The sequence below is a fragment of the Xenopus tropicalis genome, chromosome 7, assembly GCF_000004195.4.
Source record: "Xenopus tropicalis strain Nigerian chromosome 7, UCB_Xtro_10.0, whole genome shotgun sequence".
Classification (NCBI taxonomy): domain Eukaryota; kingdom Metazoa; phylum Chordata; class Amphibia; order Anura; family Pipidae; genus Xenopus; species Xenopus tropicalis.
In genome coordinates, this window is record NC_030683.2 from 107,925,981 (window position 1) to 107,950,582 (window position 24,602).

The window sequence follows — 24,602 nt, forward strand, 5'->3', positions numbered from 1 at the left end:
GAGTGTAGTAATGAGTGTAGTAATGAGATAGTAATGAGTGTAGTAATGAGATAGTAATGAGTGTAGTAATGAAATAGTAATGAGTGTAGTAATGAGATAGTAATGAGTGTAGTAATGAAATAGTAATGAGTGTAGTAATGAGATAGTAATAAGTGTAGTAATGAGATAGTAATGAGTGTAGTAATGAAATAGTAATGAGTGTAGTAATGAGATAGTAATGAGTGTAGTAATGAGATAGTAATGAGTGTAGTAGTGAGATAGTAATGAGTGTAGTAATGAGTGTAGTAATGAGATAGTAATAAGTGTAGTAATGAGATAGTAATGAGTGTAGTAGTGAGATAGTAATGAGTGTAGTAGTGAGATAGTAATGAGTGTAGTAATGAGTGTAGTAATGAGATAGTAATGAGTGTAGTAATGAGATAGTAATGAGTGTAGTAATGAAATAGTAATGAGTGTAGTAATGAGATAGTAATGAGTGTAGTAATGAAATAGTAATGAGTGTAGTAATGAGATAGTAATAAGTGTAGTAATGAGATAGTAATGAGTGTAGTAATGAAATAGTAATGAGTGTAGTAATGAGATAGTAATGAGTGTAGTAATGAGATAGTAATGAGTGTAGTAGTGAGATAGTAATGAGTGTAGTAGTGAGATAGTAATGAGTGTAGTAATGAGTGTAGTAATGAGATAGTAATGAGTGTAGTAATGAAATAGTAATGAGTGTAGTAATGAGATAGTAATAAGTGTAGTAATGAGATAGTAATGAGTGTAGTAATGAAATAGTAATGAGTGTAGTAATGAGATAGTAATGAGTGTAGTAATGAGATAGTAATGAGTGTAGTAGTGAGATAGTAATGAGTGTAGTAATGAGATAGTAATAAGTGTAGTAATGAGATAGTAATGAGTGTAGTAATGAAATAGTAATGAGTGTAGTAATGAGATAGTAATGAGTGTAGTAATGAAATAGTAATGAGTGTAGTAATGAGATAGTAATAAGTGTAGTAATGAGTGTAGTAATGAAATAGTAATGAGTGTAGTAATGAGATAGTAATAAGTGTAGTAATGAGATAGTAATGAGTGTAGTAATGAGATAGTAATGAGTGATTCATTGACTTACTCCCCATTTCCTCTCCTAGAGCAATAAGCTAACATGACATTGATGGATTTGGTATATATTTTATTAATATACTTTCATGTTCACAATGTTAATCGTATCACACAATATGATAAATTTAGTATGTTACCTCATTACAAAGTATTAGTAGCTGAACTTAGAAGACATTACAAACACACATCAGTAGGCAACATAACATTAAATTAATTCATTGAAAAGATTTGCTTGGGTCAGTGCTGTAGGTAATGGGACATTATTCTGGTGCTGCCGAGGTGTTTGGGGATAAACCCAGCAGTACATGCGGCCCAAGGGCTGGAACAGAGAGCGACTTTATCTCACCCAATGTGCAGCAACTCTAGAAAACAAAATATATACAACATATACAATTGGATATTAAACATATAAGGCCATTAGCAAACAATAAAGGGAAAAGGAAAAATTCATTTAAGGGTAACAGTGCCTTCATTTTGTAGACATAAGCTCACAGTTGACAGTTTTAATGAGGACTGATTTTTCTAACACATGGATGAAGCTTCCCTGTATGTTGTATGGAACAAAGGAGGTAAAGTAACGGTGACAATCCCACCACTTGAGTCATTTTCCTCCCATGTATGTATGTCAGCTAACCCAAAGTCAAGTACGTGCAAAATATATGCAGTCCATGTAACTACAGCAGAATTGCTAAAGGACTGGAACCCAATTGGTGAAAATAGACATCTGAAAGGTGACTGAAGGTTGTGTGGAACACAATTATTTGTATTGTGTGGAAGTGTGAGGTGATACTCTTCTGTGCCAAAAATGTTATCTCTGGTCCCACTGTCAGTGAGCCAAGGCTGAAATCATAGGAGAAATTGAACTCACCTGACGGGAATCTTTTTTATTAGATAAGGCATATTTGATACTTAATAACTCAAAATATAAATGACTCACAGTGTAAGCTGCCCTTATACCTCTGGAACAAAAGCTGTAGGGTGCAAGTCTTTATGGCCAACATGTGGATATTACCCATTTTACAATTGCTGCTCACTGGGAAAATGCTGAGATAATTCACATGTTAAAACAGTAGGAAATGGCCCAGTGACTTGGACAGAGCAGCATGGACTGATATCTCTGATGGCCACAAGAGTATTGGCTGTGACCAGTATAAATAGTATAAATATCTGAGCAAGACAGAGGCTTGTTGTATGGAAACCAAGAAGCACAGATGCCAGCGCTGCCTCAAACTAACCCTAGCTGAAACAGAACTCATGGTCGTCCCACCCAAACCTGGCCCATCTCCTTCTTTTACTATTAGTACAGATGGCACGACGATTACCTTGCTGATTTGGCAAGCTGCTCGTCTACTTTTGTCTATATAGTATTGCAAAGAAGCAACTGATCCATGCCATCCATGCCCTTATCCTATCCTGCTACTGCAACCTCCTAACCAGATTCCTGGACTCCCACCTCTCAACCCTCCAATCAGTTTAAACCCCTCTGCTCAAATTCTGCTCATTCCCTGCTAGAATCCTTATCATGGCAGCCTGTAAAGTAACAGCACACAAAATCTTTCTGCTTCTCTTCACTCCTCACTTGTCTCTCTGTACATTCTTGCCCATCTCCCACTCTCTTCTCAGAGGTGCTCTCTCGTCCCACCATCCACACCCACTGCTCTCTCTCATATTACATTCAAACTCTCTCTCTCAGTCTCTTCAAAAAGAAACTCAAAATCCTACCTTTGGGAGCACTAGAACATTACCTGCCCAGTCTTCGAATTTAAGGGCCTATTTGTGCCTGTGTGTTTCCCACCCATTTAGACTGTAAGTTCTGTGGGTCAGGGACTTCCTTCCTACTGTCATACCACATGGCCCTTATATACACATCCAATAGTACCACACACATCCTATAGAATACATACACTGTATATATACACATCCAATAGTACCACGCACATCCTATAGAATACATACAGTACACTGTATATATACACATCCAATAGTACTACACACACATCCTATAGAATACATACACTGTATATATACACATCCAATAGTACTACACACACATCCTATAGAATACATACACTCTATACAGTATATACACATCCAATAGTACTACACACATCCTATAGAATATATACACTCTATATATACACATCCAATAGTACCACACACATCCTATAGAATATATACACTCTATATATACACATCCAATAGTACCACACACATCCTATAGAATACATACACTGTATATATACACATCCAATAGTACTACACACATCATATAGAATACATACACTCTATATATACACATCCAATAGTACCACGCACATCCTATAGAATACATACAGTACACTGTATATATACACATCCAATAGTACTACACACACATCCTATAGAATACATACACTGTATATATACACATCCAATAGTACTACACACACATCCTATAGAATACATACACTCTATACAGTATATACACATCCAATAGTACTACACACATCCTATAGAATATATACACTCTATATATACACATCCAATAGTACTACACACACATCCTATAGAATATATACACTCTATATATACACATCCAATAGTACCACACACATCCTATAGAATACATACAGTACACTGTATATATACACATCCAATAGTACCACACACATCCTATAGAATACATACAGTACACTGTATATATACACATCCAATAGTACTACACACATCCTATAGAATATATACACTCTATATATACACATCCAATAGTACCACACACATCCTATAGAATACATACAGTACACTGTATATATACACATCCAATAGTACTACACACACATCCTATAGAATACATACACTCTATATATACACATCCAATAGTACTACACACATCCTATAGAATACATACACTGTATATATACACATCCAATAGTACTACACACATCCAATAGAATATATACACTCTATATATACACATCCAATAGTACCACACACATCCTATAGAATACATACACTGTATACAATATATACACATCCAATAGCACCACACACATCTCGTAGTTTATATACACGCACAGTAGTCAGAAGGAAAGTGTTGGAAAACATTACCTGGACTGTCTGGTGCTGGTTTATTATTTTCTGAAAAGCAAAATATATTTGAAACACGTGTGGAAATATTTTAAAAAATGTTCAGTACAATAAATCCAGACAATAGTATTTGTCAGGGTAATAAAGCCCTGCGCTTCCCCCCGTCACACAGCAACACTGTATTCATGACGGGCTGGTAGAGGTACATAGGTGCTAAAGGCAGGCTTAGTGGAACTCTTTGGCACATTTATACTTCTTTAAAGGACAAGAAAAGCCTTAATTACTGTGGAGTACTTGTTAGTCACCCCCAATTGATTATAATCGCTAACCTCAGACCCTGGCCCTGGGTACTACTCAGGAGCACTGACCAACACTTTTTATCCTGTACCTGAGATCATTGCTGTTGCCCTTTGCTGTGTACATACAGTAAGTGGTAGAGCAAAGCTTTGGCTATTAGCGTCTAATTTGCAATTTTAATATACTGCACGTGTGCAGAGTCCAGGGCAGCTGCAAGGTCTCTGAGAGAGTTGGCAAGATGGCAGCACGGCTCACTAGAATACTCCCCAGGGCAGGCTCAATTATTTAGCAAAGAGGAGCCCCACAACTGGGTCTGATTATTATTGGCACCCCCTCAGTGATTAACCCTTTCATTGTCTTAAATGCTTCTTAATGCTCCCCCCCTCTTTCTTTCCTTTCATAAGCAAATTGTTTGCTACAACTAAATGCAATGCAAGGGGTTATAATTAAGGATCCGGCTACAGGCCTCACCAACGCTACATACTTTGTGAATTTCAGGTGCAGAGGTTTTACCAGTCCCCTACGCCTTAATAGTGGGACAGTAAGTTTACAAAAATATAGATCAGGAAACTCCATATAACTGTCTATAAATGTATTTTACCCTAAAACAAATCGGTGCTTATCCATAAAAAGTATTGTTTGGGCAGAGAAGCTGTGATCATCCATTGTATAAGGTGTCTGGGAAAGAATCTAAGCTCATCTATAGGTGGCCCTTTTGAGAAGCCAAACTGGTCAGTTACAAAAGGTGGGAGAAGCTATGCTGGGCTTCTATGATTACTGCTGAAAAACAAGTGGTAGGGTTTAAAGGACAATGAAAGGTTAATATAAATTAAAAGTAAGTCTAAAGGCATTCTTTTTAAGTACTTACTGCATATCTAAATTCCCAGATCCCTGCTTGCTTCTCTGAGATATGGTGCTGGCAGCCTACAGCAGTGTGAAGCCTACAGTGACATCACTGAAATCTCTGTCCCCTTCCTGTAGGTGCCAGCGGCAGCCTTCCTATTCTCTGAGCATGTGTGTAACTTGATCCTGTCTCCTGTTCTGAGCTACACATGCCCACCAGCCAATCAGAAGCGGATCTGGCAGAGGGGGGGGAGGGAATGAAACACATGTGCAGTATGAAGCAAGGAGGGAAAGGAAGGGAGAATACCTTTTTAGAGATGGCTGCCTGTTCTAGAAAATGTGAAGTAAGTGTGACTGAGTAAATATTTGATTAGGTGAGCCAAAAGTGTGGCGTTTTTACTAAACAATAGGAGGACTATTGGGCAGTATGCTTTTTAAATTTTGACTGAAATTTTGACAGAAAACAAACTGTGCTGGTTCATTTTGGGGGTGGTGGGGGGTTGAAGGTGGAGAGTAGTGCTGTTAACCCTTTAATGGGGGGGTTCTACTGTGCTCAAGCTGTGACCAACTTTTAAAGGGGTTGTGCATGCAGCGCACTATATCCTAATGGGTGTAGGGGGGTTAAGGATGACCAGTTGCTGGTTTGAGACTCTGCGTTTTCTTGATTTCTATAGTATATATTATAAATTATACTGCAAATAGAATCAAACTTCAAACATATATTATGCCTTGATTGAGGCTTTGAGCACTGTGGGAAGCAGCACCATTTGCTGAGGACGTGTTGGAGAACCAGAGCCCTAAGGAACTACATTGACATTGTAGTGTGTCACCATAATTCTTTGTCATCCACTCTCTCAGCTTCCCATTCACATACATTACAAATTACAGAAATTGTACTTTATCTGGAAAGAGAATGGAAAAGTATATTTGTAAAATATAAAATAAGTGAATCATATTACCTGGATTATATTCTGGAACTGCAGTACATTCATTAAGCAGCAGCATAGAAAGCACAGGATTTGCCAAATACAAAAAAAAAAATATAAATAAATATATAAATTGACAAGGTTAGTTCAATCTGAATATAATACGCTACACTATACACAATGCCAGTAAAACACTTGTGGTTTGGGTCAAAAATATATAAATGACTAAAAATAAGTCTAAATAGCATGAATTTAAATAATCAATGAAAACAATTCCTTTTGCATAATAACTGGATAATATACAAAACACCTTACCTGGATTATATACCGGAACTGCATTGGGTTTATTGACTTGGAAAAGAAAAAGTATGAGTGAAAATAAAAAAACAAGCTAAATATCATACATGGGCAACAATAAGATTATCATTAATTGTATAGAGGCCAATTGTTATATGAATTTGTGTCACATTATAATGGTCATTTATGAGTACAAGCACAGTACAATAAACATATAAATTGTGTGGTAGAAACACAAGTCTTTACCTGCATTATATTCTGGAGCTGTGGGGATGGGGGTGTCATTAAACAAAAACATAGAAAGTCAGTTAATATACAGAATACACCATGCAATATAAAACAAGATTGATATTATCTAATAAATATACAAACGTTCAGATGTCTTAAAAGGTCTTTCCTCTGAATATTAAGGCAATAGAGGTTCTAACATATAATAACATTTAGTTTTTCTGGATTATAATATGTCTCCCATTTTAATTTCTATTCTGATGTGTATAGGTCAGAGGAAAGAGACATCAGGCTCATATGCCCCAGATGTCTGTGCTAGAGGATTTGGGGGTGCAGAGTAACACTAGTGGTCACAAGGCACTACAATAGGATGGGCAGTAAGTACAGGGCTCCCCTGGGAATATTAGTTGATATGGGGAACCTTAATGCCCACACCCATCTACATAAATACAGCCCTGCCAAATGCAGACATCTCTGTGTTCATTGGGTGGGGGGTAGCACAGGACGTTGCTTTCCAGTCCAGTTTGAGCTATAAGTCCCTACACTGGGTTCAGATCTCTCTATAATTGTAATGGCAAACAGCAAATTATACAATGCCCTACAATACAAATTAGAGATGTAACTTGATCAAATGTATGGATGTTTGAAAACATAAAGGAAAATGTTACCTGGATCAAATATGGGTTTTGCTGTGGATTCATTGCAAATAGAGGAGGAAAGCAAGAGATATAAGATAAACCCATATGGAAATACAGAAGTACAACAACAAGTGAAACATCACATGGGAAATGCGCAGCAAACACAATATTACTTGAATATTGTAGAAAAAAATGAAAAGTAGCTAAATAAATTGCTGGATAGTAGACTGTAGTGGGTTAATTATGCATAGATTTAGAAGGTAAAATATAGGATAAACATGATAACATGATGTATATTTTAAAAGAGTTTATATCCATAGTGACTGTAGAGAGCAGCCAAAGAGGTAGTTGATCTTGAACTTGAATGTTCACAAGGGAGAAGCACCGAATAATGGCAGTGACTAGAAAAGAGGGAGGTCAAGATGGCGGTGGATGGACAAGACCAAAGGTTTGGTTTGAGGACTTATACTGTAGGTTGTTGGTGTTATGGTTCATAAAGACACTGGTTGAACACCAAAGTAATTTGGTTGTAACTTTCGGCAATGACAATAACAGTTAAGGGATAACGTTACCATTCTAAGATGGATGCTAATGAACATGGTTTTACGCCCAATGGCATGTGTATAATATACATCAAAGCTGCATTGGCAAAGGAAGGTTGAGGTTAATGGAAAGCTTGGGAGGCCTGGGTTCTACAGCATTAGATTATCTCTGCCATATTTGTCTCTTGGTACAACACAAATGATATCAGAAGAATATAAGAAATAAAATCACATTACCTGGGTAATCTGAAAGACCAGGATCTTCATTAAACATAGATTTGAACATATAATAAATGTTAGAAGTGGAAATATGAAGACAATTTATGAATGTGTTTTTTAAACCCATATGACTTCTTTCCCCCTGAGCTGCTGTTTTTTTACCCAGTACCAGGAGTAGGAGCAGAAGGCTACAGACACAGGTGCCCCATGGATGGGCCCTGACAGGCCATGTAACTACATGTAACGATGCAGATTTAATGCAATTATAGTGATTCTGGCTTTGATAGCTCATTGCCAATCTGATGTTTGCTGGTCACCAGTTGCTAGTGACAATAATTAATATAGCAACAAGATAAGGACAGACATTAAGAGGAAGAGTAAATGATATTCATTGGGTTCCAATGTGTTCGGTACCCCAAAATGGATATAATGGCTAGCTTTAGACCCCTGGTCAGTCATGTCTGCTAATAATTGCACCAGCCGGGGGTACTGTTCATTGAGTGCCACACTTCCATTCTTTGCTGATGCCCCAGACATACTCTGTGCTTTTCCAGATAGCATGTGCGCGAGGTAAAGAATTTCAACTTTAAAGTTAACTTTCTGTTTTTTCTCTATAGTGCATTCACCCTGTGACCTGAACATTGACAAGGGCATTGGCTAACAATGGTGGGGTGGAGCATTGGCATTGGCTAACAATGGTGGGGTGGAGCTTAAGAAACAGTACCTGGGCCTGGGTCTCTTTTCAATGGACAGGTGCCTTGGCCCAGGGTCTAAGTTTTGTGGTTATATTCACTGGGGAGCTGCCAATGTGTTCATAATATCACTTTACTTGTCCTTTAAATAATTTTAGCCATACTCATGTCATCTAAAAAAATTTTTTTGCCTTCATATTTACAGTGCTTTTAAGTCATAAAGGGTTTTTAAGGGTTGGAGTTCAACTGAGTTTTGTCTGCATCATTCTGTGTGTGCTTAATGCATAGATTGCACATAGAGCCTGCAGGGGAGATCCAACTTTATTTATTGTATACGTCCAATTCTTTTCTCTGCTGTCTCTCTCTCTTGCTGGTCCTTCACTTCCTGTTCCTGCCCTTTTACCCAGACTGCCTCTCTGCTTTAAAGGTAAAATGTAACTTAAAATAAAAAGCTATTACTTGTGTCGGCACATTGGGTTACTGTGGTTCTTGGTGTTTCCATTACCGTGTATAATACAGAAGAGCCATGAATATCCTGTAAATTATATCCTTTATATATCAGAGCTTAGTGATGTAATTTCTGTCACATGACTCCCTGAAACTTGTGTATTATAACAAATAATGTACCCCCTGTTGTACAATATGAGGATATTAGAAGTCACCTTGGAGTTCCGTCACATGTATAAAAGCACTTGGCCTTTTCCTTTAAATGGTCAAGGAACTTCTCATAATAATATCTCATTATAATATCCTTATATTTTACAATAGGGGGTATTCACTATATATATTTATATTGCATATATATGCAATATAAATATATATAGTGAATACCCCCTATTGTAAAATAAGATCCTTATACAAAGAATATATAAAACTATGAACAAACAACTTACCTGAATAATCTGGAAATGCAGGGGGTTCATTATACAAAGAAAAAAAAAAGAAAAGAATGAGCCAAATACACAAGAAGAACACAAAAGAACAAAAGTCAGTTACATACAATGGGCAGAGTGCAGTGATGAGCGGCTGGGGGGGCTCAATAAATTGTGTAAGAAAGAAGAAAGTGAAAAACTGCTGAGATATTAGAGTCCTGTCTTTCCCATCAAGGATTCAAGAGCAAAGAAAAATAGATAATACTGTATATACTTGAATATAAGCCTAGTTTTTCAGCACCCAAAATGTGCTGAAAAAGTCACCCTCGGCTTATACTCGAGTTGGGTGCCATGGGTCCCTCCAGACTAGCACCCTCTGTCCTTTGTGTGCAAATTAGGCCACCCGCAACCAGACCCTCCAGTGCCCTGGCCCACTCCCAAATTCATCTTCATCTACCAACCTCACCTGTCCCATTCTGCACTATAAATTGCACTTTATATTCTATATATGATTGAGCTAAGGGGGTAGTACTCTTAAGGCATCATTGTTGATACCATATTGTTTTCGTTGACCTTCTTCTCCACTTACAGAGCTAGTTTACTGTTTTTCTTTGTAAAAAAAATATTTAGAAACATATACCCCACTGATGCCTCATTTAATGTAATTTTATTGGTATTTATTTTGATTATTGAAACTTAGCAGTAGCTGCTGCATTTCCCACCCTAGGCTTATACTCGAGTCAAAGTTTTTCCAGTTTTCTTAGGTAAAATAAGGTACCTTGGTTTATATTCGGATCGGTTTATACTCGAGTATATACGGTAAGCAGAACTTTGATTTTCTATTCATGGATTATACATGATGTTTGTGAGGCCCAAAGAATCTGATATACATTTATATACAGAATAGAAAAATAGCTGCACCCAATACAATGGTGTTACCTGGATTAGAACCTGGGATTATCATGCCTGTGGAAAACAAAAGAATTGTAACAAATACAGGTGAAAATATAAAGATTAAAAGTATGTTGTACAATGAAGGAAATGTAATATTTATTGTATTGATTTCTTTTCTGTAATTGAATTGTGCCATGAAATACAAATTAAAAATGACTGTTAAGTACTGAACTGTAAGAAGATGATGAAATATTTTTCTTCCTGTACATGATGTCATGAGTCGTGTCAGTTTAACAAGGCAAAATAGGACAGGTCCTTGGGTCAGCAAGTAGTGCGCATACCCCTGGTCTCCAGTCACTGCCATAGATTGGAGTGCCAGGGCCAAACCTTGCAGCCCCCAGCCCTGCTGCGCAGGTTATGCCGGCAGAGAGGGGCATTTTATTAATTTGGCTGAATACTGAACCAAATGCAAACCCTAATCTGAATATTCACATTTAGGCAAAATGTTTTGCCTTTGGTTGTCATATGACTGTAAAGGTCAATAATAAGGAATTGGCCAAAGGAATTGGGATTTGCATGGCTCCTGCAGTGAATTCTGTATTCTGTGCAATACTAAAAGTACTGTATACTTGTTACTAATAATGTCATTATGCACAAGATATTGTAAAATACAAATGAAGCAAAATGGAAGAATTAACAGTCATAAAATACAGCAGAATGAAAAATTATGAGAAAATATGGTCAGACTGGGTAAGCCAATAGAACAAGGTGCAAATAAGGATAGGAAAACACTACCACTACACTATACTCAATAAAAGGCACCAGCAGAAACTTTTTACAAGTGTTAAGAGAATATAGAATACATGTGTTTTTACCTGCTTCCCTTCTTACCCCATAGGCAGCTCTCCAAAATACGCAAAAAGTTCATTAACCTGACTTGTGTTCCTATGTTTATCACATTTGATGTACAATAAAGTATTAGGGGAACTGCTATGTGACCTATTCCTTTTGAATGTACTCCCCACCCCTACCCCTCCCTATTTCCTTTCTGTACCCCCCTATCCCAAAACTGAAAATAAAGACTTGCAAAAAAAAAAATACAAATGAAGCAAATCATTTACCTGGATATATTGGAACTGCAGAGATTTAGGATGTCAAAACATGAACCAAATTCACAAGAGGGAAGACAAAAGGACAAAGTCAGTGACATACAATAATGGCAAAATAGAATGATGAATTGTTGGGTGTTAGTGAACTGGGTAAAAAAAGATCTAAAATATTCAAATAAACAAATTGGCGAATAAAACCCATCAAGCTTCTATAGAAGTCAGTGGGAGGTGCATTTTTTTTAACAAGCAAGATGTTTTTCTGCAACTCAACATAATCAAGTTTTTCTGAGCCAATGTGTTTTATAAACATTCACATTCAAATGTAAGCTCAAAAATTAATAAGTTGGCCTTCCTGTTCTGATTGCCTGCTACTGGCAACTGCGTTTGTGCTATTTAGTACCTAAGTTTGTAAATGAGCCCCAGAGGCCAAAATATTATAAACAGTAATTCAGTAGAAGCCTCATTTAATATTCATGGATTTAACAATTTGCCACAATGTACAACATTTTCTCCAAAGAAAACGATATACAATTCCATAATTTGACACTTTTTTCTTATTGGTTCCCCTTGAAAAACTAAATATATAAAGAGCTGGGATAGAGTAATGAAACAGAAAGTAAAAGAAACAAAGCCTTACTTCCACCAATCCATCCAACTGTGGGTTCATTATGAATGAAACAGATATAAAAAAATAAAAGATGCCAGTTAGAGTCATTAAAATATATAAACCTACAAGGTCAGTGTAATGAAATATAAACTATAGGATGTATAATGTACATGATATGAATGTAACAAAGTCTCACAACAGGGACCCACACATACCTGTCACAGTACAGACCCAATACAATCATGGTGTGTTTAATGGAAGCTCATTGCCCATTCTAGAGAGAACTGATAGCGCCTCTAGCAACAGCAGCGGTCGGTAAAGGGTAAGGGAAGCCTTGTTCTTTGTTATTACTGGGTACAAGTAATGATCTTTAGTAATAATAAGTAGAGTTGCTTTCTACCTTCTTTTTAAGAGAAGCACCTAATAATAATGGCAGTGGCTACACAAGAGGAAGACAAGCCTGTGAGTTACTCTGTTTCCAGGACTTATAAGTGGCCAGTGCTATGGTTCAGAGAGCCATGTATTAAATACACAGGCATGGATTCACAGAGATGAAAAAGTCCCCAAGACAAAAATGTTACCAAAAGAAAAAGTTGCTGCAAAAAAATGCCCATTGATTTGAATGCATTTGGGGTGAAAAAAAAACAGATTCCTTCAGTGGATTTGGAGTAAGAAAAAAAGTTGCACGTAAAAAATATTTCCATCGTAAAAATTTGTTGCACGTAATCAGGGTCGGACTGGGGGGTGAAGGGCCCACCGGGGCTCCCAACCCAGGGGCCCTGCAGGTGCCCCCGCCGGCAGCGTCCCCTAATTGCCTCCCCCCCCCCCCGCAGGGGCCCCTCTGACCCCCCTCGCAGGGCCCCCCACCCAACGTCCTCCCCCGAGCCGTGCGGAATTTAACGCATCAGGGGAGGAGCGGTCTGGGCAGGGGGAGCGCAGGCAAGGCTTAGGCCCAGTCCGACCCTGCGCGTAATGCTTTCGCAACTTTTTCAGCAGTTTGACGTATTTTTCAGGGAAGCGAAACAGGACAGATTTGCTCATCACTAGTTGCAATAGATGTTACAGTATTTCTCAGGCACAACTCTACTCAAAACACATTATAGAAATGGAACAATTAGTGATTTAGGGATAGTATAGAGAAGTATGAAGTATTATCATAAGAAGTCTCATTACCTGGCTTTGGTTCTGGAATTGGCATATAGTGATGGTTCATACGGTCGGCAAGCAAAGGGCATAGAAAGGGACAAGTACATGGTGAGTATTGTACAACATTTCACATTTATTACATACACTTGTGTGTTGTTAATTGCCAGCTATGATAATAATAAAAAGCTTCTTACATTTCCTACTGCTGGGGTTTTGATCAGCTATTAAAAGCATGTATAAATATGGGGGAAGGTTAACATCCAAACTAATAGTTATGGGTGCAAAATTATGGGGCAAGCATGCAAGGAAGTAATATTATATTAGTTCATGGGGTGCAAAGTGCTGTACCTCACCATACGGCTGGAGCTAAGTAAAGGGGCCCCTTGTACCTGACACTGCTGTTTTTTTTAATTAGGTATTTTCAATTGGTCTGCATTTTTTATAGTTTTTGAATTATTTGCCTTCCTGAGTCTTTGCAGCTTTTTAAACTGACCCCGGCAGCCAAAAAACTATTGCTCTGTGAGACTACAATGTTATTGTTAGTGCTACTTTATATTTCTTATTCTTCTATGTGAACCCTGCTCTATTCATATTTCTGTCTTTCTTTCAAACCACTGCTTGGTTGCTAGGGTAAATTGGACTCTAGCAACCTGATTGCTGCTGAAAAGTGAAGCAGGAGGGCTGCCGAACAAAAAGCAAAATCATTTAAAATCTTCATTAAAAAAAAATGAAGACCAGTTGCAGATTGTCTCAGAATAGCTCTCTCTACATCATATTAAAAGTTAATTTGAAGGTGAGCAACCCGTTTAAAGCTCTATATTGTGCAATGAAAGCAGGAGTAATATTTACCATATCCATTTGTTTGCTATAACTGAATTGTAGAGTGTAATAATGTATTTAAAACTGGTTATTATGTATTATTTATTATAAATTACAATATTGGTAGTATGTGTCGTGCCTAGTAACCAATGTTACTAGGCCTCAGTGACTGCCACATTGCCAAGTGTCACAATGCAGACCCACTGCCATTAATAGTGCCTCTTGCCCATCAGATGCAAAGTGCTTAGTGCAATTATACAGTAGTGCAAGGAGTGTGTTCGGATGCAAATATGAATAGTATTAATACACACAACAATTGTGTCCATTTTAGCTTGACCACATTTTTATTGCTGTTGTAAATCAGCCCTTTTTCCTCTTTTACTAATAGTGGGCAAGTTTCAGCTGGGCAGTAACCTATGCCAGACAATCCTATAGTCCTTCCATTATTCTTCCAACAGCTTACTGAACAAAGCAATTTAATGACTGGTTGCTATGGGTTACTACCCAATGTTAGTTAATGAGCCAGATTAAATTCATAATTTTTGCATTTGGCTGAACATTAATCTGCATATTCAAATATAAACAAAATCCACCCCCCTACCAAAAATATTTTTTTGCCCTCAGTCATCTACTACTTTTTAAGCATATATCGCTAAGTGCTGGGACTCAAATCAGATAATTGCTTTCAGTGTTCATCCTGCAGCTGAAACAATCAACCCACTGATTAGCTGTTATAAGACACTGCCCAGTCTTTGAGCCTCAATATAAATTAGCCAGAATATATAAAGAATGTAAAGGAATAAAATAATGTTACCTGTATACAAATCTGGGATTAGCGAGTCTTTGGAAAACAAGAGGGATTATTATAAACACAAGTTAAATATAGATGATCATGAATAAAATGTAATATTTATAGTGTCTAAACTTTAACTAGAAAATAAACTTTACATTATTTCCTATACATGTCAGTGGCATTCCTAGATTGTGCTGGGCCCCCCAGCTAAAAAATATTTGGAGGGGCCCAGTGCTAGCTAGCACTCAGGTAGGAGAAGGGTATGGAGGGGGGTTTGCTAAAGCTATAGAGGAAGCAGACCCTGGGTCCCCCCTGCGACTGTGGGGTCTGCTTCACCTATCGTTACTCCACTGCACAATGCCATGAGTCGTATCAGTGTAACGAGGTCCCACCATAGGGACCCTCACGTTCCTAACTGTTACACTACAGACCCAATGCAATCATAGTGCCTCTGTGTTTGATGGAAGCTCATTGCCCATTCCGAGAAGAGCTCTGCACTGAGTACTGGATAAAAATGAGGTGCAATGTACAGGGCAGGTAGGGGACAACAGGGGGACACCTATGGGTCTCCCATTGCCCGCCTCTCTTAAATAAAGTGCTGCCTAATGCAGGCAGTGTTACATTCAAGGAGCATTCCAAAATGCCCCAAGCAGTGGGCAAAGTGCAACAGCAGCTGAAGATATAATTTCTACTACAGGCATGTGATCCATTATCCAGAATGCTCGGGACCTGGGGTTTTCCGGATAAGGGGCCTTTCCGTAATTCGGATCTCCTACCTTAAGTTCGCTAAAAAAATTATTTAAACTGTAATTAAACCCACTAGGATTGTTTTGGCTCCAATAAGGATTAATTATATCTTAGATGGGATAAAGTACAAGGTACTGTTTTAATATTAGAAAGAAAAAGAAAATCATTTATAAAAATGTGAGTTATTTGATTAAAATGTAGTCTATGGGAGATGACCTTTCCATAATTTGGAACTTTCTGGATAACAGGTTTCTGGATAAGGGGTCCGATACCTGTACATCAGTTTGAATGTTCTAGAGGGGATTGGTTACTTCTGGGAGAAACACTTAATATGAAGGCAGTGGCCAGACAAGAAGAAGACCAAGATGGTGGTGGGTTTATGGGACCTCAAGTTCATCTGTTCCCAGGAGTTATAGGCTGCTGGTGTTGTGGCTCAGAAAGACTTGATTGAATACACAAATATCTCTTCTTACCTGGCACATATTCTGGAACTGCATGGGTTGATGGTAAAATAATCAGAAACCAAATGGGATGTCATATGTAGAAATGGGCAAATAAAAGTACATAGTCAGTATCATACAATGAAAACAACATTTCAAATAGCACGGAAGTTTCAAACTACTGGAGGTTTTATTATTAGCATATTGACTATTAAAACTAAGTGTGGGGCCGTGGCTTCTATCTACACAAATAGCTTAGGGATCTATGGTGCACAATTCTGCATGTCAGGAAGTACTATTATGTAATAATAAAGCTACAAGAGCTTGGGAAGCTACAGGTAAATGTCATGCTTGGTGAAAGAAAGGAGCTTTTGGTCATGGCAGTGGCTCCCATACATCAGACTGTATCAAGCTTAATTTTTGAGGCACATAGCCGATACAGAGCCACAAAACATACACTATTAGTGAAGCTTGAGGGCTGTTTGAGTAGGAACTGTCTGCATTTTTTGCTTGGTTCAAATTTTTTTTTTATCATGCACTGTCCCATACAGAGTAACAATAGAGGAGTGCAATGTTTTCTGTATGGTGCATCTAATATCTCAGGAATGTGTAAGAATAAAATCATGTTACCTTGGTCATATCCTGGGATTGCCATATCATCATTAAACATAGATTTGAACAAAAGAAACATTATAAGCACAAGTGGAAATATAACATTAATGGGCTTATTCTTTGAGTTTGAGAATGTTTTTCTAATTTGAATAAACCCGCATTTAAAAGAATTAGAATGCTTATTTATTAATATGGAAAACTCGTTCAAATAAAACTTGAATATCTGAAATCTGTGGTTTTACTCAAAAAAACTTTGAAAATCTCAAATTGCCTAGCCCTAGAACAACTCCCACTGATTTCTGCATGAACTCACAAGCTTTTAGCTGCCATAGTTTTACATTTGAGTCCTCAGATTTTTTTCCCTTAATAAATATCAGACATTAAAGTTTTTGAACCATAATTTGAATTTTGTGAGTTTCCATGCTAAAAAACTTGAATCGTGAAAAAAAATCAAACTCAAACATTGATTAATCCCCCCCTAAAAGATCCTTTTTATGATTGGTGGGCAAACTGCACAAAGTGTTATGATTTTTCTACTTTGCACCATGCTTTTCTTGCAACTCTGCATCTCACGCTATTACAGATGTTAATTTAGGGGCTCCCTTGCTCCTGATACCTCTGTGTTTTGCCCAGTGCAAAGTGCCAAGAGCAGCCCATTACCCACAATAGTAGAGGAATAATTGTTCTGTAAAATGGAGCTATTTTCTGCTGTTGGTAAATGAATCGTAAAAGGTCTATACTGTTTAATGAAGGCAACCAAGGCCAGAACTAGGGGCAGGCAGAGGAACATACTTAGGGCTCAGTGTGTACATGGACGCAATTAGAGAAGGCACTAGCAAGGGGCAAGTTGTGATGGCCATGCAAACCAAGTGGTGGCAGCAGCAGAGGTGGAGGAATTGGTGACAGACTGACCAGCTACTAGTGACAATAACTAATATAGCAGTAAGGAAAGGGCAGAAATTACAGCTCTGGACTGACTGCTAATTGGTTATACATTATAAGAAACATTATAAGCACAAAATAATTATGAATGCGTGCTGCCTCTTTTACTAACAGGTAGGGTGGCCATACACGTTAAGATGAACGATCTCACCAAATGAGCGGACCTTCTCCAGATATGCCCACCTAGGTGGGCGATATCAGACTAATTTGGTCGAATTAAATGATCATATTAAAACAGTGGGCAAAGGCGTTGTTGGACCAAGGAAAATCAAACCTGCCTGATTGAGATCTGCCTAATTTGACGTGAGATATTGGTTGGGTAGACCCATCGGGGGGGCCCATAAACACGCAGATAAGCTGCCCAGTCGGTGTAAAAGACTCGAATTGGCAGCTGCCTGTGTATGGCTACCTTAAGCAAGTTTGCATTGGGCAGTAACCCCTGGCATCCAATCACAATGTTGCTGTCATTGTTCTTCCTGCAGCTCAACAAAGCTATTTAATGACAGGTTGCTATGCATGTAAATTTGTTATTAAATGCATCAGCCTGAATTGATCATTTTTGCATTGTGCTGAACACCGAATCAAATTCAATAACAAAAAAGCATATGTAAAAATATAAAATCTTAAACTGTCCAGTGCATTTTTGTTATACAGTATATCTTTAAGGGTTGGGATTCAAGTGAGCGAAAAAGTCGTATTGTATCTGTATTTGGTGGATCCTTATAATGTATATTTGTTGCCAGTTGGGCACATTGAGTTACTGCAGTACTTGGTGGATTAAAATGTATATGTTTATATCCTGTATATTGTACAAATCAAGCATTGTCCTGTAAGCTTATTTATTATACAAACAATATTCAAAAATATGTACAAACAACCTACCTGGATAATCTAGAGCCGCAGGGGGTCATTATGCAAAGAAATAAAGGAAAATTACCATCAAGTCTAAGTTACTGTTTCATCATTACAGAGAAAAGGGGAATCATATTTAAAAATTAATATTATTTGCTTAAAATGGGCTCTATGGGAGTTGGAGATTTTTGGATAATAGGTTTCCAGATAAGGGATCTACAGTTAGTGAGTGTTATTCACATGAAGGATTTAATAGCATAGGTAAATAAATAATATAGTGGAACTATGATTTTCTATTTGTGGATTTTACATTATGTCTCATTTTACGTGTTTTGTTTTTAAGGTCCAAATAATCCATTATACATTTATATAAAGAATAAGAAAACAGATATTTTAAAAAAAACGTAAGAAGAATGTAAAAGAACAAAATCATGTTACCTGGGTCAAAGAATTCTGCACCTTGATGTATATATATATTGATTTGGAAAACAAAAGAAATGTTGTAAATACAAGTGGAAATATAAAGATAAATGATCTGTTGTACAATAAAGAAAATGCAATATTTATCATATGAAATGAAACACTGCACTGTGGGTAAAAAATATGGTGATATATGTCCAAATATTTCACACGATGCACTGCGTTCCTAAATTAGACTTACAGGGGCTCATTCCTAAACACGGGTAAATTTGCACATGGGCAGTAACCTGTAGCAGCCAATCAGAGATTGTTTAATTTCAGCCAGCAGCAGGTTGAACAACTAAAGCAAACATTTGATTGGTTGTCATGGGTTACTGCCCCAGGCAAATTTGGCCACAGTTTATAAATGAGATGATTTTTGCTTAAAAACGCGAGTTTTTCGGCGTCTTTACAATTTTTGCGTAAAAACGCGAGTTTTTCGGCGTCTTTACGATTTTTGCGTAAAAACGCGAGTTTTTCGGCGTCATTACGAAAGTTGCGCAAAGTCGCGATTTTTTCTTGCGTTAAAACTTGCGCGAAACATCGCGCCTTTTAAGTTTTAACACTACGAAAAAGGCGCGACTTTGCGCGCAAGTGTTAACGCTACGAAAAAATCGCGACTTTGCTCAACTTTCGTAATGACGCCGAAAAACTCGCGTTTTTACGCAAAAATCGTAAAGACGCCGAAAAAATCGCAAAAAATACGAAAAAATCGCAAAATGTTCGTTTCCAATCGGAATTTTTCCAATTCGGATTCGAAATCGTGTCTTAGTAAATCAGCCCCTTAGTTACAGTGCTAATGAGACTTATTACAGATGTTGAACATTTTGCTATTTAGGGATAATATACACACACACAAATGTAAATATAAGAAAATGCATTACCTGGCTTAGGTTCTGCAGCTGGAGCTTGATGGGAAATGCAACAATAAAGGAATAAGTGGATAAATAACAGTACATGGTCAGTTCATCATGCTGTAAAGAGTGTTTTGATTTGTATTAAAAGCTTCTTAAGGGGACGATTTATGTTTTTTTTTAACAATTGAAGAAAATTGGTTATGGCAGTGGTTCTCAAACATGAGACCATCTCTATAGGGCTCATTGCTCATCATAGTAACTACAGTCTGTACCTTGTGCTGGATTTTTAATATGGTGCAAATGGCAACTTTGTGTGTCAGGGGAAATACTCAACATGCTCCCAAGGAGCCACCCAGGTGCCCTGTTTGTGCATCTCTGTAGGAATACCAACAGAACCTATAGGCTGATTTACAAACATGGGTTCTGAATGACACCGTTTCAGTTGCCAATAACAACCAATCAGGTCTTCCTATCCAGGACTTTGCCCAACCTACTATCTGTTTGGTGCAGAACCTGCCAAATTCTTTTCTGCTATTATTATTGCATTTAGTGAGTATGATCTGACTAAAGTCCTAGTGCCAGTTGTCTATCATCATCTATCTATCTCTCTATCTATCTATGTATCTATCTATGTATCTATCATCTATCCATCTATCTATCATCTATCTATGTATCTATCTATGTATCTATCTATGTATCTATCATCTATCCATCTATCTATCATCTATCTATGTATCTATCTATGTATCTATCTATGTATCTATCTATCATCATCTATCTATCTATCTATCTATCTATCGATCTCTCTCTCTCTCTCTCTATCATCTATCTATCATCTATCTATGTCTATATCTATTCTATCTATCATCTATATCTATCTATCTATAGTCTTCACCCTTCTTATGTAACCTTCTTAGCGGTGAATATATAAAATATGTGTGATTCATATACATTTATGTACATGCTGCTTTGCATGATATAGCCCATCTATGCTTCATTTATAGCAGACTATCTGGGTCTATTTTTTTCTAAAAAATATTTTTAAATGTTGATATTCCTGTTGAATAGGATTTAATATGTGTTGGAAAAAGAAAGTTTACTGATATTTCAGTTCCTTGAGAGCAAAAGGATGTTTTCCAAGACAATTGGCTTTGACTCCCCAAGAGCTCAGAGCAGCGCAGGTTCCAGTACTTACAATGGGCTGTGTCTCCACACCCAGTACAGTAAGGGGTATATTTATCATGCTGTGTAAAAATTTAAGTAAAACATTACCGATGATGTTGCTCATGGCAGCCAATCAGATGCTTTGCTTTGATTTTCTAACTATTGACATCTAATTGCTGATTGGTTGCCCTGGGCAACATCACCGCTAATGCATCACTCCACTTTTTACACAGCATGGTGTGCAATTGCCCTGATCTGCAGGTGTCAGATTGTCTGGCTGGAGAGTTGCATTCTCAAACAGCTCCCAGAAAATAAAATGGAGTGTTTTTTTTGTTTCTGTTGCAACCAAATTTCTGTGTTTATTTGATGTTTAGTCAGACTCACCTTTAATTCCATGCACTTCCTTTTTAGAAACCACAGCTCCTGGGGAAAGAAATCAATGATATTAGTACAGGGCAGAGGTTTCTAGACCCCTTTGTAGTGCAACAGTTGGGCAGGTCTGTCAGTCCTCTTGCTGTTGTGTCAAGAAAATATTGAATAGAAAAAAAATGTCCATCTTAAATCTCAGCTTAAGGGCTTCTCATCTTAATACCCTCCCCCATGTATGCATTATCCCCCCCCCCTATACTGTAGTATCTAGCTCTGCCATTTGGAAATCTGGTATATTTGAAAAACCAATTCATCTCTATAAATGACTACATGTAGTCTATAGAGTCCTATGGAACATCAAGGAAAACTGATTAACTCACTTGCCCAGCTACTTGCCCATCACTAGATTATATCAAACAATTGTCATCTCCATCATTTTTCATTCTTACTTGTTCTCAAACAGAAACATTGTTATATTAGGGCTTCCCCCTCCAGGAGCCTCTGTATTTCTGTTTCCTCTACATCATTATAATAATTTATAAATTAAGTTTATATCTAAATTATCTTAGTTTAGTGTCTTTCTTGCTTTTGTGACAGGTTAGACTTTTTTAATATTCTTTTTGTTTTAAATCAAATACATTTAATATGATCTCTAAGTAAATAGGTTATTACCAAAAGTCCCTTCTTAAATCCTGACAGTTTAGATTTGGTTACAGAGAATAATTTTTGCTTTCCAGAATATTATAGGGGGTCTCACCTAAAGCTGAGAGGATGAGGAGAGAAAGGCATAGACCCTGAAAGAGCTCCATCTGTCCCAGTTCTTGTGCTGCAGTCTGAGCCGCCTTACTCAGGATTTGCCCTTTAATATGCCCCCTGCCTGCTGATTAATGTGTCGTATTAAGGAAGTAAAGCCCAGTCGGCAAATGAAGTCCTTCCTTACATTAACTTATACATTGCTCACAATAGAAAAGCCTAATCTGGAGATTACATTTTCAGATAACATGGAGTGACTTTAACTTGACTTTACATTTGCCTCACTGGAGCCCCTGTCTTTGCTTTGGGCTCTAAACAACTCACATGATCCACATTATCACACCCCTGGGTTTTTCCCATAATAATAATTAAATGTGTGATTTCCGTTTGTGATGATCATCCATGAACCTAAAGAGAGAAGTGAATAGGGTGTAAGATGATGTAAACAGGACAGAGATGTAAGAAAAAATAAAAAATATTTACAAACTTTACATTAATTTGAGCTGTGAAATATTTGCTGTTGATCTTCTCTCTGTTTTAAATGGGAGAAAAAACCCTAGTGAGGTAACATCTAACAGCAACTCCTGCCACTGCGGGGAAAGCAGAAAATAATCAACTATTATTCTGTGGGCTACATTTTTACTCCAAAACTAGGAGGAATCAAGTGAAGATCTCCCTCAGGTAAGCAGTAATGGACACAAAGGGATTGATTCACTAAAGTGCGATAAATTTTATCGTACTTTTTTTTGCGTTAAATAAGACGCGATAATTAGCGCGCGATTCACAACAGTATTACCGCGTGCGTTAAGTCGCGTATCGCATGAGTTAATTAGCGCACAGAAAAGAATACTAACGCATGATTCACAAACAGTAAGGCGCGCTAAATATCGCATTAGTCTGTGCGAAAATTAACACCTACTTGAGCTTTTGGCAACACAATATGGACTTTGCCGTGTTATTTATTCAAGTCGGTGTTGGCCCTAGAGTGATGCAGCCGCCAGTTTGCAGGGAAATGGTCATTTTTAATACAGTAATTTTCCGCAAGTATTGGCGTGTATGGCTAACATGGCGTGCGTTTATTCACACGACTATTTTTATGCGGCTACAAGTGATGAAATGTTTCGCCAGGCATGGATTTGCAGCAAATTTTTGGACGCGCGGCAAATTTTTCCGCGGCGACTTTTTTCATGCGTTTCGCAAAACAATCCGCCAATGGCAAAGCGCATGAAAAAATTTGCCACGCAAAAATTCACCGCACGTCCAAAAATTGACACATGCATCAAAAAATAATAGTCGCGGGCAACAATTTTTTTGGCCACACAACATTTTTGCCGTTTCATGGATCTTTTGAAAGATTTGCAAATTTTTCACCAAAGATAACCAGAACACATTTGCTCATCATGAGTGGCTACTATTTATAGGCATCTACTATTTATATGCTACCATTTATATGTGGCTAATATTTATATACACCATTTATATGCTACTATTTATATGCTACCATTTATATGCGGCAACTATACGCGGGCGTTATTTAGCGCATGTACCGTCAAATAGCGATTAGTGAATCACCCATATTATGTGTTACATTTTAATACGCAGCGTATATTCTAGAGATTTTTTAGTTGAATCCACTTTTCTTGTCTTTTTATCAGAAATTTCAGCAGGAACCTGAGGAGAACAGTGATGATGTAAGCAGAAAAAAAACTTTTACAAACTTTGCATTCATTTGAGCTGTAAAATATTCGTTTTTCATCTTCTTCTCTCTGTTTTAAATAGGAGGAACATCCTATTGAGCAGCATCCGGCAGCAACTCCTGCCACTGAGGGTAAGCAGAAAATAATCAGTGGAATGAATGGAAAACTATAATTAAAGATATTAAAAAGGTTTGTTTTATCATTTTCTCTGCTGTGTTAATCTTGTTGTGGAAATTCTGATACGGAATGTCATTTAAAGGAGAAGGAAAGGTAAAAACTAAGTAAGCTTTATCAGAAAGGTCTATGTAAATACAGCCATAAGCACTCACAGTAACGCTACACTGAGTTCTCTATGAAAAGAAACACATGGTTTCTTATCTCCTTTTTGTAAACATGTTCTTCAGTATCTGACTTCCTCTCTCAGAAAAATCCTTCATTCCCGGGGCCAGAGTCTGCGCAGTTCTCTCCTCTTTCCTTTCTTCTGCTCCCCCCTCCAATAAGAATTCATAAAACTCACCCCCCGCCTTATGAATGTGTAATCTGAACTATGACAGATAGAGCCACAAGCAGGAAGCTATGAAGACCAAGCTAAAATGGCAGTTTCTATCTTAAAGGAGA

At 37.5% G+C, this 24,602-nt stretch overlaps 2 long non-coding RNA genes across 2 annotated transcripts; both read right to left on the reverse strand.

Moving 5' to 3' along the window:
* Window positions 1-1,384: 1,384 nt before the first annotated feature.
* LOC116412100 lies at window positions 1,385-13,522 on the reverse strand. Its single transcript, XR_004223551.1, has 11 exons — window positions 13,508-13,522; window positions 12,365-12,382; window positions 11,740-11,754; window positions 10,664-10,690; window positions 9,746-9,754; window positions 7,430-7,450; window positions 6,780-6,797; window positions 6,552-6,587; window positions 6,270-6,287; window positions 4,192-4,221; window positions 1,385-1,466 (listed from the first exon to the last, which is right to left on the reverse strand). It is a non-coding gene; the product is annotated as an uncharacterized LOC116412100 (long non-coding RNA).
* A 1,592-nt stretch (window positions 13,523-15,114) lies between these two features.
* Window positions 15,115-22,364, reverse strand: LOC116412102. The gene is made up of 8 exons (XR_004223553.1): window positions 22,292-22,364; window positions 21,550-21,588; window positions 20,029-20,052; window positions 19,124-19,144; window positions 18,716-18,724; window positions 16,910-16,921; window positions 16,313-16,330; window positions 15,115-15,140 (listed from the first exon to the last, which is right to left on the reverse strand). It is a non-coding gene; the product is annotated as an uncharacterized LOC116412102 (long non-coding RNA).
* Window positions 22,365-24,602: the final 2,238 nt, after the last annotated feature.